Raw genomic sequence first — 14,813 nt, 5'->3', positions numbered from 1 at the left:
CTACAAATGGTAATTGGATTGTAACTGTGCAAACTGTCCTTATTAGGAATCAACCAAAGAATGTTGGAAGCCTCGGGTAAAACCCCTGAGAGCATGATAAAGCACATAGGACGCTTTCTTTGTGTAGGGCCAATTCTCAATTCTTAAATTATATTTTAAAACCACAGGCGTCTTCATTTTTCTAACACTAGGAAAAAACATTGAAAAAGGAAAAGATTTCATTCTCTTTTATACTGAAGCATAACACATGCTCTGAATTTTATGCTCTTTGTGGAACAATAGTCCTTGAGAAGTTGTTCATTTCCTGAACAGAGGGTGTGGAGGGCAGAGTGGATGTAATCACGTGGCCATGTGTAAGAGGGTGCAGGTGGGAGTTGGGGGTGGCGGGGAGAAATCCATAACGAGCCGAAAGGAAAGGAAAGATTAAAAACATATCCCGATCGCTAATTACCTTGATCTCTACGTATGCCACATGGCACTGAGGCAAACAACGATTCAAAAAGACATTTTCGTTTTCCAGTCGATATGGAGTTATAGTTCTCCTGTGGTCTCAAGTGAATTCCAGCTCTCACTGTGATTATAACTGACAAACTGGGAAATGATTTCATGGAAGATATTACTCAAAACTTAGAGATTTTGGTATGTTTTTTACTAGGATTCTGTGAGGTTAATCATCACTTGATATGAGCCACACACAGCTTCTGTCGCTGCCGGTATTTATTTAGCAAGAGAAAGGAATTTAGAAACAATAAAACACGTCAGATGGTTTTCTTTACTAGAACAATTACACTGAAAGAGAGATTCCAAGTCAAAATGTACCTGTCACTGCATATACCTCCACCTCCATCCACAGCCCCAAAAACTCAGATGCTGAAAATAGTCGTCGTTCCAGCAGAGAGTGAATATGGTTCACGTAATCTGCATACTCGCTGATGGAATTTAGACCCTCATTTAAATGTATTTCATACAATATTTCACATGAAATTGATAAACATGCAATTCATTTGTCACTGTTAGGCAAGTGATCTTTTAGGTTACGAATACACGAAAACAACATGTAGTTCTCATTGTGAGCTTTCTAAGTGCTCACGATGCTTTTTCTAAGCATTTTATGGGTGTTGATTCAGTAACTGCTAAAAGAATTATAACGAGTGGGTTACATTACATACCATGTTACAGATGAGGAAAGTTCAGAGAGGTTAAGTAAATTGCCCAAAGATTCGCAGCTTGTAAGTACTGCAGCTGTGATCCCAACCACTCTGCGGCTTACAAATTAACAGGACGACAAAGCCACAGCCCACAGCTCACACTAGTCAGAGCCATGTCATAAGGATCTAATGAGAAATAGACCCAGCAATTTAATACGAATGATTACCTAAGACTGGAGTGGCCTGTTAAATCAATTCTTAATGGTCAGGTCAACAAATGTTTCATAAGAGAGTGACTATTTCTTTAAGTGAACAATCTCAAATAATCTCAGGAGACAATGTCTTGGGAAATTCCTAGTCTGTTTTAAGAGTGGAACCAAGTCTGGCCTGGAGAGGAAATGCAGAAATAATGGAGAAGTCGTGTATCTCTGGCATTCTTCGGAAAAATGCAGTCAAGCCAGAAAAACGAAGGGTGAAGATAAAGAATCTTCTTTTAATTAAATATCAGCTCTTTAAGTAGAACCCTTAAGAGGCCAAAAAGTAGTCACCCAAACAGCCTTAGAAATAAATATCGGGAAGCAATGTAAAGGTCCATGGGAGAGCTTGCTAAACAGAAAAATGCCTAGAACACAACAGTGATCCTTTATCCATTTGAGTCTTCATTAGGCAAGGGTGCCACGCAACAGCCTATAGCTTCAGAATCTATGCCCTTAAGTATTCACTCCACCTTCTTCTTTGGTTCTTCTTCTGGATTATTTCTGTGTATGCTGTTGGGGACATTTTGTACATTCAGGGCAAAAATATTATAGAATCACCCTGTCGAACTCTTGGGGTGAGTACATTTCCAATGACAACACTCTTTTGCTTAAAACCCTTTCACGTCTCCTCTTTAGCTCCAGGACAAAGCCCACATTCCTTAGCATGGCACCCACTGCCATGTGTGTTGATTTAAATGGAGTAAAATCAAGTAGTCACTGCATAATAACAAATAATAACAATAATAATAGAAACTTATTGAGCATATATTAAGTACTAAGCAGTGTACATGGGTCATGCGTTCACTCCTTTCCACAACTGCATGACACAGAGGAGGGGAAGGAGGCACAGAAACAGGGAAAAGAGTGATTGGCTGCTCACAGGCTCTTCCTCTTGGAAGAGATATACTTCCTAGCCTCCTCTGCAGGTAGTAGCAGTCCTGTGACTAAGCTCTAGCCAATGGACTATGGGAGAAAGCAATAAGCTTCACTTGTAGCTCTGGCCCATGAAAACCTGGAGACAATAGTTCTCAGAGCTACATGTGGCAGTCCCAGGCAGAAACCACACTTCTTGCTATTCATGTCCTAGTGTCTCCTGCTCTTCAGTCCCAGCTGGCCCTGTGCTTTGCTTGAAGCAATCAAATGTGGCAGAAATGATGCTGAGGTGATTCTGGACCCAAGACTTAGGAGGGCCTGGCAAATTCTGCTTTTGCATCCTTGGGACCCTCCCACCACCATGTCCTAAGTCTGGCTGCTGTACTGGAGAGACCATGTGGAGAGAGAGTGTAAAGCTCAGCTGTCCCAATGTCTCAGCAAAATCCAGCTTCCAGCCAACCTCCCGGTTGAATAAAGCCTCCTGAGCGACCACTGTCAAGGCCAGCAGAAAGACAGAGCTGAGCCCAGCTCAGACTGCAGAACCATGAGCAAATAAAATAGTTGTTGTTCTAAGCACCAAGATTTGGAATAGTGTGTGATGCAGCCACAGATAACCAAATCAACACCTGCCTGTGTTGAAGAGACCAGAGCCCAGGTCCTTGAATCCGTGCTTGGAGCATAGCCACCCCAGCAGTTGTGGATCCTGGGACAGCATGAGGGAGGAATACACTTGTACGGTGGGATTTGGGGACGTATGTGATGTAGCAGTTAACCTCACCGTCCTTAACTTCTATTGTACACACAGACAATGAACCTAAACCATCTGACTCTGGAGTCCTAGCCCCTGGAACCTCTGCCGCACGTCTCCCCACTGAACCGCCTAACAGCTCACGCCTTGACTTTCTACATTTTCACATGGAAAGAAAGTAGCTGGTCAACGGGATGACAAAATAAAAAACTAATCTTTATAAATCATTTTACAGACTAGGTAGAAAGTCTTTTATGAGCAAGAAGATAAACGTAATGGCATCCTTCAGTTTTTCAATAATATATAGTCGACATTTAGAAAAGGTGATTCTTTTATCCTTCAGAATTATGACTTCATCTGATAAAATGGCATAGTGAAATTTCATTTAGCTCACATTCATTACTGATAAATTGGTCCAATTAACCTCTTTTAACCAATACCATAGAATTGGCACTTAAGGTCTTCATGTTTTCTGATTATACATTAAAAATGCAAATTGTGAAGGACATTTTAGTCCTTCTGCAACCTTAAAGTGCACAATGAAAATGCGGTACCTTTTAGTTTAATTATCTCTCAGACCCGACCTTTGGACTGATCAGAACTTGCAGAGGTGGGGTGCCAAGTGCAAGTACAGGAGGACTCTGCATTCTCTTGCTGCTGCCATTTGCTTCTTTAACCGTAGCTCTCTCTGTCCTCTCCCCACCCCCAGGACTTGACCTTGGTCTAATCTCTAGAATCCTCCTACTACTACAGTTGCAGGGAGAGTGAATTTTAGATCCTTTAGATCTAAAAATCTACCATCAAAACAAAGTATTAGGTAACTGGAAAGTTACTTAAGGCCACGGATCGGAAACAGTCAAAACCATAATAAAGAACATCAAACAGTTAGTGCTCATTGACTCCATGGATACTTGCTAGAGTCTGGGAGGCAGATACTAGGATTATTGTCTGTTGTTCTGCAGACAAGAAAACGGAGACAAAGGGAACTTAAATAACTCGCATGACTAGGGAGTAAGAAGTTCAAACCTAGGTGGTCTGTTTCCAAATGCAACAGGTTTAACCCTTAGGCTACATCCCAGCAAGCCAGTGACCTTTTTCTTCAATGAATCCCTTATGGACTGAGTGCCCAAAGCCCTTATGAAGAGAGGCACAGAAATGCGCACCCACAGGGGCAGGGCAGCAGGAAGAAAGAGAACAGAACGCTGGTGAGGCAACTGCCTTCAGGAGCAAAGGGAGGGACTGGGGTTTCTTGTCAGAAAAGAGGAGCAGGCATTTTAGAAAACTTCCAGAGTGTCATATCCTTTACCAGTAGGCAGAGGTGTAACACGAGCAAAGGGGCGTTTGAAGAAAGGGGAATGAGGCAGAGTGGTGCAGAACAGATAGGAAGGGGATGGTGAGAGTGAGCAAACCTGGAGGTCTATGGTGTGAGTGGTAAATGGAGGCCCCACGCACGACATGGACTGACAAAACGAGGCTTCCGGCAGCCGTTACATAGGCACCCCTTAGGGATGCTTTCTTTAGGAGAGTCCCTCAATTTTTCCAAGAAATGTGGATCCCCAGGGAGGCAGGTCCAGTATTTTACTTGGAGAAACGCCTTCAGGGGGAGAGTGAGAAATCCACATGTCATTTTATGTGTCGGGGAGGGTAGACCTAGAAAAGATCATTCTCTTCTGGTTCTCACAGAGGCACACAGACATGATGTCACTGGCTTTAATATGCTGCAGAGCGTGGCTTTTTTTTTTTTTCAGGCTGCTCCCTCTACTCACATTGCGAGGAAAGCTGAGTTCTAAGAAAGAATGCTGCAGGTTTCACCCAAAAAAGGGCACTCAGATGAGTAGACACTCATTTTTGGTAAGATGTCACGGGAAGGCTCTACAGAGCAGGTCCTTTGCTCAGATACAGGCGGATCCACTGCTCACTATACAAGGAATGCATTTGGGAACAAGATTATCTACAAGATAGAGGGATGCTGAAGTAATGTTATCCCAAACAGGAGAACTCAATCCCCCATCAGATATTTCTAAATCAGCAGGAAATAAAGCAAGCCTTAAGGAGAGATGACTATCATATTCGGGAGAGGGAAAACTCTACACTGGAAACTCGTAGGCAAAACAAAATAGGCGACAACAACGGCAAATACCAAAGTGAATTCCGTTCTGGTCTCTCATTTCAACGCTACATTTGACAACGTTCTGTTTCATTAGTTGCACCTAACACTCTGCAAAGTCTCCTCTCACTGAGGTTTTTCTCTAACAGGAAAGGAAAACAACTTCCTACAGATTACTTTAGACTTAATAAACTCATTACCTGAATGAGTTTCGAATATCACCAAATGTATGAACATCAGTCACCTCTGAGGTGATCAGCCTCTCAGTTTCAGATTAAGATAACTTGTTTCCTTTAACTCGCTCAATAAGAAGTTCAAAATCAGCACGAATTCCTCAGCCTGAGTGGGAAAAAGCAACTTACACATTTCAGCCGAAGGCTGGTAGTTTACTCATCTAACTAAACCTTGAGTTGTTGAGCAAAAGGGCAAGCAAGCTATCTGAAATAAAAATATATGCATCTGCTGCTAGACTGCAGAAAGAGTTCAGCTTTAATAATATTCTTGGAATATTTGCTTCAAAAGCAGAATCAGTTCAGGTGCAAGTGGCGATAAATGTCAGAACAAACTCTATAAGGACCAACAGTCCTCTAACCTGGTTGCACATTAGAATTACTTGGTACCTCAATTAAAAAAAAAAAGAAAAAGAAAAGGATTACTTGGTGCGGATTTCAAAAATATCCATGCCCACACACCCCTCCAGACCAGCGAGGTCCAACAGACCTCTCTATGATGAGGAAGATTTTTGTTACCTGTACCGTCTGATATGGCAGTCAAGGGCGACCCGCGGCTGATGAGCCCTTGAGAAGTAGCTAGTGGAATGGAATCATTTCATTTTTAGTTTTCTTGAGTCTTCACTGATTTAAACGTAAATAGCCACAGTGGCTAGTGGCTACTGCATTGGACAGTGCAGGTAGAGAGCAAAACAGCTAGACTCTTTAGAGTTGGGGCTCGGGCTTTGGTAGGTTTACAAAGATCTCTGGGGGAATTCTAGTGAGCAGTCCAAGATGAGAACCACTGCAATGGCCTGGGATTCAGAAACCATAGGGGTGGCAAATTCCTTGCTCTTTTTCCTTTTTCTCCAAATCCCACGAAACATTTGCCACATACCTTGGCCTCTCCCCCTCCTGCTTCCACGCCTCCCTCTCGCACCCCTCCATACTCCCCTGTGATAGGTGCACTGTCTCTATATTCATTCATCCACTGACCCCGCCAGATTACTCTGATACTGGTGGCAGATTCTTACCCTTTTCCCTTCTCTTTCACTGGCAGCAGAAATAAAAACCTAATAATACTACCGATAGGGAATTAAATACCCAAACTTGTGCACCCATAATCTAAAACTGTTTTTCCTTTGTTCAGTCTTGATTCAGATGCCACTTTCTACAATTTCCGCAACGGATACCACGGGGAATCTTTCTAATGGCTGTGCGGTTTGGGGGCAGTGTGATAAGCAGGTCTCACGTGCTCATTTGCAGCTGTTTCCTTCCAACGGGACACAGTGTTACAGCACAGCGGCCGCACGGAGGGCTCTGTGGTCTGACTGCCAGCCTTTAAAGTCCAATCAGTCCACAACTAGCCACATGGGTATCTAATGATTCTCAGCCTCAGTTACTTGCTCCGGGAAGTGGAGATAAAAAAAAGGGTCCTGTGGGGAAGGTGGAGCGATGCATGTCATTTGCATGATGAATGAGACATGTGTGACACACCCACTGTCCTAGAGCCAGATCTGGACTCCCCGATACACACACGCGCACGCATGCACACACACACACACATACAATTTTGTGGTGAGTAAAACAAATAGTAGGGCAAACTTTTCTGGAGGAAGTCATGGAATTCATAAAAGCATCCTCTAAGCACGTGATTAATTAGCATGGCAATATGAAGACCATTTAGAAAGTGGTTAATGAGGAAAAAAATAATATGCTAATGTGATTTGTAAAAAATATTCAACTTACTTATTTTAACGAGTCTTCATTTTTATTGACTCATTACCAGTTAATATTAACGGAACAAGGAAGTGTGTGCTAATACACATCACCTTTTTCATAAAAATGGTAAGACTCAGAATTCCAGAGTTCAGTGACAGCAACAAAAGAGCAGAGTGTACAATCTTCAGGCACATTAACACTTCATTGACCTTTCGGTAAATCTCAAAGGCCGTAACCTGACATGTCCCCATGTTGTTTTCAGTCACAGGCACTATTGATTTATGTTCACATTTTCTACACTGAGTTTTGTTGCCTTCTTCCTTATTAAATACCCATCTACGGGTAGAACAACTTTTTCATGTAAGAAAATACAAAATTACAACCTGTTAGCCCCATGAGAGTTTGGAGTCAACGCAACTATTAATGGTAAGGCTTGCTCATCGGTGACTCACAGCACAGATAAGCTAAGCTGGGAGCTATGCTCCATCCCCAGGGGATTTAGATATGTGAGGAATAACTAACATTTCTTGTGGATGTACATACGTACCCATCATTATTCCTAGCCCTAATTATGTACTCCCTGCTTTAATTGTTAAATAACTTTATGAAGTAAGGTCTATTAATATGTACCCATTTCACAGATGAAGAAATCACGGGCCAGGAGGTTAAGTAACTCGCTGAAGGCAATAGAATGCAAGACAGAGCTGGGATTCAAAGTCACAGGCCAGAGAAAGACAATTATCATATGGTTTCTCTCATCTATAGAACATAAGAACTAGGAAGATCGGTAGGAGAAGGAAGGGAAGAATGAAGGGGGGCAATCAGAAGGGGGAATGAAGCATGAGAGACTATGGACTCTGAGAAACAAACTGAGGGCTTCAGAGGGGAGGGGGGTGGGGGAATAGGATAGGCTGGTGATGGGTAGTAAGGAGGGCACGTATTGCATGGCGCACTGGGTGTTATACGCAACTTATGAATCATGGAACTTTACATCAAAAACCAGGGATATACTGTATGGTGACTAACATAATATAATAAAAAATATTATTATAAAAAAATAAAGAGATTTGTAACATGGAAAACAAAAACAAAGTCACAGGCCTTAACCCCAGGGTTTGGGGTCTTAACCATCACCCTACGCTACCTCCCTGTGAGTACCATACCTTTCTCTCAAGGAGTGGCAAGGTATGACTCGAAAGCACATCTGAATGAAATCTTCTCTCATTTCATTTCCTACAAAGTAAAATTGTGAAGTCTGTAAATTATCTATTATGAGTGACATTACTTTAACACATTGATTGAGGCATGATCTTGAGGTGCCAACTGTTGACCTACAGCAGGGATGGACAAAGCCCAGCCCCAGCCATATCCAGCCTCCTGCCTGTTTTTATAAACTGGAGTCCAGGCAGGCCCATTCATCTCCATCTTTTGTGGGGCTGGGTCCTGATACAATGGCAGAGTTGAGAGGTTGCACTACAGATGGAGGACTCCCAATGCCTATAATATCTACGATCTAGCCTTTTACAGAAGAAGTTTGCTGACCTCATAATTGAACCACTGAAAAATCACCAGACAAGTAGTACAGGAAATGATGGAGTTTCCTAGGGCGTTTCACTATTTTAAACAGCAAGGGAACTGCCTCTTTTTACAACCATCATTACAACATATACATTATGTATGTATGAGCAGATGGGTCCATAGAGATCGCTCAACAGCTTATTTTTCCTACATGTTTCTTTTAAGGATCCAAATGACCTAGATGCTTAAGATGTGTAGGGAATTACTTGTGACGTCTCACAGAGAGAAGCAAGAGGAGGACTGGGAATATTTAAATGTCAGTTATTTTCCCAGAAAACTCTAACTTCCTATGATACCTCCTGCCAATCTAATCATCACACTCATCCCCCCCCCCCCACACATTTCAGCTATTTTCTTGACTCTGATTTAAACATCGATTCTCTGCATTTGTGCCTTTTCTCCCTCGCTGGACTGTACATTCTGGAAGGATAGACACAGCACTTAGAAGAAATAGCACTTGAGTTTTGTGCTTTTGCACATCTGTTGGTTGAAAGTAACCTCTTGGGGAAGAACACTTCTGTGTCTATACCAAGAACTATTTGTGTCTATTAGCATGGAAACAAGACCAGCGGGTAATATTTATATTTAGGACATTTGTTCTAAAGTAGCTAAAATCACTTCCAGTAAAAATGAAAAAAAGATCTTGCTTTCTGGCTTTTACTATCAAGTGTCAAAACATGTGAACAGAGAGAAACTAATTTGCAGAATGACACAAAATGCCAGGTATGACAAAAAAAACAAACCATCTGAACTCACTGGAACAGATCTGAGGTTTAGTTGCCATGTTTCAGACTTTTTTTCTAGAAATGTTTTCTTCCAAATATACTACTTTTAAAATGAGAAATTAAAAAGTGTTTCACAGACCTGGCTAAATGCTTTTTGTGTAAGGAAAATTATGCTTCCTCTGAGCAATGAAACATACAGGAACTGAAATTTTTCAAAAATAAATATAGTAATATACTACAGGGGCTTGGAGGGTTATAATTAATGGGTGCATTTTTTAACAGACTTTATTTTTTAGGGCAGTTTCAGTTTCACAGCAAACTTGAGTAGAAGATGCAGGTATTTCCCGAATAGCCCTTGCCCCACACATGCACAGCCTCCCCCACTATCAACATCCTCCCCCGAGGTGACATTTGTTACAACTGATGAACCTAACTGACACGTCATCATCACCCAGAGTCCACAGTTTACATAGGGTTCACTCTTGGTATTGCATATTCTATCAGTCTGGAGAAATGTATGATGCCATGTATTTATAATCATAGTATCATACAGAGTATTTTCTCTGCCCTAAAAATCCTCTGTGCTTCACCTATTCATCCCTCTCTCCCTACTAACCCCTGGCAACCACTGATCTTTTTATGGTCTCCATAGTTTTGCCTTTCCCAAAACATCAGATAGTTGGAATCGTACAGTACGCAGCCTTTTCAGATTGGCTTCTTTCCCTTAGTCATGTGCATTGAAGGCTCTCCCATGTATTTTCATGGCTTGATAGCTCATTTCTTTTTAGCACCAAATAATATTCCGCTGTCTGGATGTGCCACAGTTTATTTACCCTATCACCTACCAAAGGACATCTTGGCCGCTTCCAGGTTTTGGCCATGATGAATAAACATCCACATGCAGGTTTCTGTGTGGACATAAGTTTTCAGTTCATTTGGGTAAATACCAAAGAGTGTAATTGCTGGCTAGTATGATAAGAGTATATTTAGTTTTGTAGAAACTGCCAAACTATCTTCCAAAGTGGCTGTGCCATTTTATATGCTCACCAGCAATGTACCAGAGATCCTGTTGCTCCATATCCTCACAGAGCTTGATGTCATCAGTGTTCCAGGTTGGGACCATTATAGTAGGTATGTAGTGGTATCTCATTATTGTTTCAACTTGCATTTCCATGATCACATATTACTTTTCATGTGCTTTTTGGCATCTGTATATCTTTGGTGAGGTGTCTGTTAAAGTATTGGTCCATATTTTATCTTGTTGTTTGTTTTCTTATCGAGAGTTTTAAGAGTTCTTTGTATATTTTGGATAATAGTTCTTTATCAGATATGTAGTTTGTGAATATTTTCTCCCTGTCTGTGACTTGTCTTCTTATTCTTTTGACATTGTCTTTCAATGAGCAGAAGATTTTAGTTTTAGTAAAGTCCAGCTTATCAATTATTTATTTCATGGATTGTGCCTTTGGTATTTTATCTAGAAAGTTATCATCATGCCCAAGTTCATCTGGGTTTTCTCCTGTGATATACTGCAGGAGTTTTATGGTTTTGCATTCTACATTTAGGTCTGTGATCCATTTTAAGTTAATTTTTGTGAAGGGTATAAGGTTTATGTCGAAATTCTTTTTTTTTTTTTTTTGTATGTGGCTATCCAGTTGTTCCAGCACCACTTGTTGGCAAGACTATCTTTTCTCCATTGTATTGCCTTTGTTCTCAGTGTATATTTATGTGGGTCTATTTCTGGGCTTTCTATGCTGTTCCATTATCTATTTGTCTATTCTCCTGCTAATACCACATGGTCTTGACGCCTACCATTTTATACTAAGTCTTGAAGTCAGGCAGTGTCAGTTCTCCAACTATATTTTTCTCCTTCAATATTGTACTGGCTATTCAGGGTCTTTTGCCTCCTCATATAAACTTTAGAATCAGTTTGCCAAAATCCACAAAACAGCTTGCAGGGATTTTGATTGGGATTGCCTTGAATCTATAGATCAAGTTAAGAAGAACTGACATCTTGACAATATTGAATCTTCCTGTCCATGAACATGGGATATCTCTCCATTAATTTAGCTCTTTGTTTTTATTCATCAGAGTTTTGTGGTTTTCCTCATATAGATGTTGTACATATTTTGTTAAATTTTTACCTGAGTATTTCATTTTCAAGGGTGCCAATGTAAATGGTATTGTGGTTTTAATTTCAAATTCTACTTGTTCATTGCTAGTATGTAGGAAAGCGATAGCCTTTTGTATATTAACTTTGTATCCACAACCTTGCTATAATTACTTATCAGCTCCAGGAGGTTTTTTTGCTGATTGTTTCATATTTTTTACATAGCTAATCACATCATCTGTGAACCTGGTGGAGATCCAGGAGGTACAACCCACAAAATATAAGGGCCTCCTGATGACTGGGTCTCCCTGGAGCTTTTGACTCTCAGAGTTGTTCACACTAAGCCTCCAGCAATTCATCAATTACAATTCAGGTTTCCCTTCTCTGGCACTGGTTCCCTTGGAGACTGTGGCTCCAAAAAGTTTGATTCTCTATATTCACTTGTCAGTCTCTCCAATTTTTAGAGGCAGCCGTTTGCCCTATGACCACATTTCTCCTAGGGATCTAAGAAGAGTTGTTGATTTTTGAGTTTATTTGGACTTGTACTTGTTAGGTGAAGCTGCGACTCATTTTCCACCTCATTCCTTTCATAAGAGATAAAATATCAATAACCTCAAGCAAAGCCATACCGTGTTTCCACTCCATACAGATTGGCCATCAGGGCTTTTACCAAGCAGTGAGAAGAAACATAATCCTTCAGTGTCTTTTCTTTTCACAAGCTGATGATCATGAGTAGCTTGAAAAATTTAAACATTGTGGTAGCATTCATTTTTTAAGCTTTTATTTAAAGCATTCATTCTTTTTTTTTTTTTTTTTTTTTTTTTAGAAATTAGCCAGGTAATGGCTATAGCAAAAAAAAAAAAAAAAAAAAGCAAATAAAGACTTTAATCCCCTTATGTTCATATTTTAATTTCAAAGACTAATTGTTACTATCTAGTCTGGTAATTTTACATCAAACAAAGTATAGTTCAGAGCCTTGTTCATTTCAAGGAAATATTCTTGTCTATAACAGGAGAGAAGCTAAAAATAAAATGTTGCACTGATTAGTTCAATAGCCTTGTTTTAATTGCTCTTCTGTTCTTTGATTTTATTGCTCCTGGTGGAGGGAGCCAGAAGAACTTAATACCTCTTGCAAGACAGTCATTTTGTGCCATAAGAGTTGATAGGAAGCAAATATATGAGGAAGATAATCACCTGAGCTTCTTTCTGGTGCTACACAACACTACACCTCACCCTCCAGGGTTGAGAAACAGAGAAGCCACTGGGACAGATAGAGTGGTTGGCAGAATAATGGACCCCCAAAGATGTTCACACTCTAATTTCTGGAACCTGGAAATATGCTGCCTCGCATGGCAAAAGGGACTTTGCTGATGTAATTAAGTTAATGACTTCGAGATAGAGAGAGTCTCCTGGATTATCCAGGTGGGCCCTATGTAAACACATGCGTCCTTAAAATAGGAGACCCTTTTGTAGTAGAGATCAGAATGAGAGGGAGACGACTATAGTGAAGTGGTCAGAGAGATGCAACATTTCTGGTTTTGAAGATGGAGATAGGCTGCCATTAGCCAAGGACTGTAAGTGGCTTCCAAAAGCGAGAAAAGGCAAAGAAATAGATTCTCCCCTAGAGCCTCCAGAAGGAATGCAGCCCTATTGTCACCATGATTTTACTCCAGTGAGACCTGTGTCAGATTTCTAACCTAGAGCTGTAAGATAATAGGTATGTAGTGTTCTAAGCCAGTAAGTTTATGGTACTTTGTCATACCTGTGATAAAAATGAATACAGGGGTGCCTGGGTGACTCAGTTGGTCAAGCCACTGCCTTCGGCTCAGGTCATGATCCTGGAGTCCCAGGATCGAGTCCCGCATTGGGCTCCCTGCTCAGCAGGGAGTCTGCTTCTCCCACTGACCCTCCCCCATCTCATGCACTCTCTCTCTCATTCTCTCTCTCAAATATAAATAAACAAACTCTTTAAAAATTCAGAAAATTTTAAAAAAAGAAAATGAATACAGAAGGAATCAGGAAATTTCTATGTGTACAAGGGACTCATAAATCATTTAAAGCAAGATTTCCTAAATTGCTCCATGATCAAGTTAGTTTGAGAAAGTTGTTCATGTTACTCCCATCTTAAATAGTCACGTTAAACAATAACTAAAGAAAAATTGTCCTGCAGAAGGAGAACTGTGACTCAGAGTATCTTCTAAATACATTTGCTATAATCTCACCTCCTTTTCTTCTCTTTTTTTTCTTTTCAGAACATCTCTTCACATCCCTCAGAATTCCCGAAACATAGTTGGGAAAGGCTGAACTAATCCCACCTGCTCAGTTGAGAATCTAAGACCAAACGGGAAGAAGTGACTCGCCAAGGTGGCACTTTGGCAACACAAAGACACAACCCTGACCTTACGCTCCTCATCCGGAATCTTGCCTAGGATGCCGCACTGTCCCACTGAGAAGAAGATACCATTTTCTGGCACTTGAGTTTATCTAAGTTAGACCTCTGGTGGGAGGAAAGGAGATCAGGTGAGAATCAACCCAACAAAGCTCATAACAGATCAAATTCTCTACTCAATGATAACAAAAACAACACGGCTGCTTTAGCACTGAACATATCTTATTATTTAAAATAAAAGCATTCAACGAACTATTGAAAATTTACTAATTTCATGTTAATGAGAAGAATGCAATAAAATATTTCCCCGCAGTGATTTAGCATGTTCCTAAAAAGGCCTAATTCTGCTGCCAAAGTCCATTTCCCACAAATTCTGGTTTCCATAAATGCTAATTTGAGGAGGACCAGAGGTACAACCAATTGCCGTTGTTTTCCTTTGTAGCACTTAAATAATGCTTTCTCCACATTTCCCACTGCCTGTTCCAAGGGCTGTGAACCCACTGTCCTTTGATGTTTTTCAAATACACATTATCCACATCCTTTTCCAGAAAGTGAATACTTTTTTTTCCACCACCTCAGCTTTTAGATAATAATAATAATAAAAATAGAGATTTCGACTAATAAAGCTAACAACTCTGAATGCTTATTTTATGCCAAATACTGTACTACATGCATCACACAAGGAATCTCATTTAATCTTTATTAAACAACGATTAAGGAAAGTATCACTATTAACATTTGTATCGTACAGATGAGCCAACTGATGTACAGAGAATTTAGGTACTTGGCCCAGGGTCATGCAGCAAAAAGCAGTGGAGCCAGAATCGTGATCGGATTCAGAGCCAGTCTTCTGTAAGCAGCGGCCCAGCGGCCCTCAACTGGGGCTGATTCTACCTCCTAGGGGATATTGGCAGTGCCCGGAGGCATCTTCCGTCATCACAAATGAGAGG

At 40.7% G+C, this 14,813-nt stretch overlaps 1 protein-coding gene across 5 annotated transcripts in view; it reads right to left on the bottom strand.

The window, feature by feature from the left end:
- The window catches only part of ARHGAP6 (Rho GTPase activating protein 6), a 481,352-nt gene that overhangs the window by 86,080 nt on the left and 380,459 nt on the right, over positions 1–14,813 (bottom strand). The window lies entirely within an intron of this gene.

Source organism: Ursus americanus, chromosome X, assembly GCF_024610735.1.
Source record: "Ursus americanus isolate L20-20 chromosome X, mUrsAme1.1.p, whole genome shotgun sequence".
Taxonomy (NCBI): Eukaryota; Metazoa; Chordata; class Mammalia; order Carnivora; family Ursidae; genus Ursus; species Ursus americanus.
The sequence above is the reverse complement of the archived record's forward strand: the minus strand, read 5'-3'. Positions and strand labels throughout refer to the sequence as shown.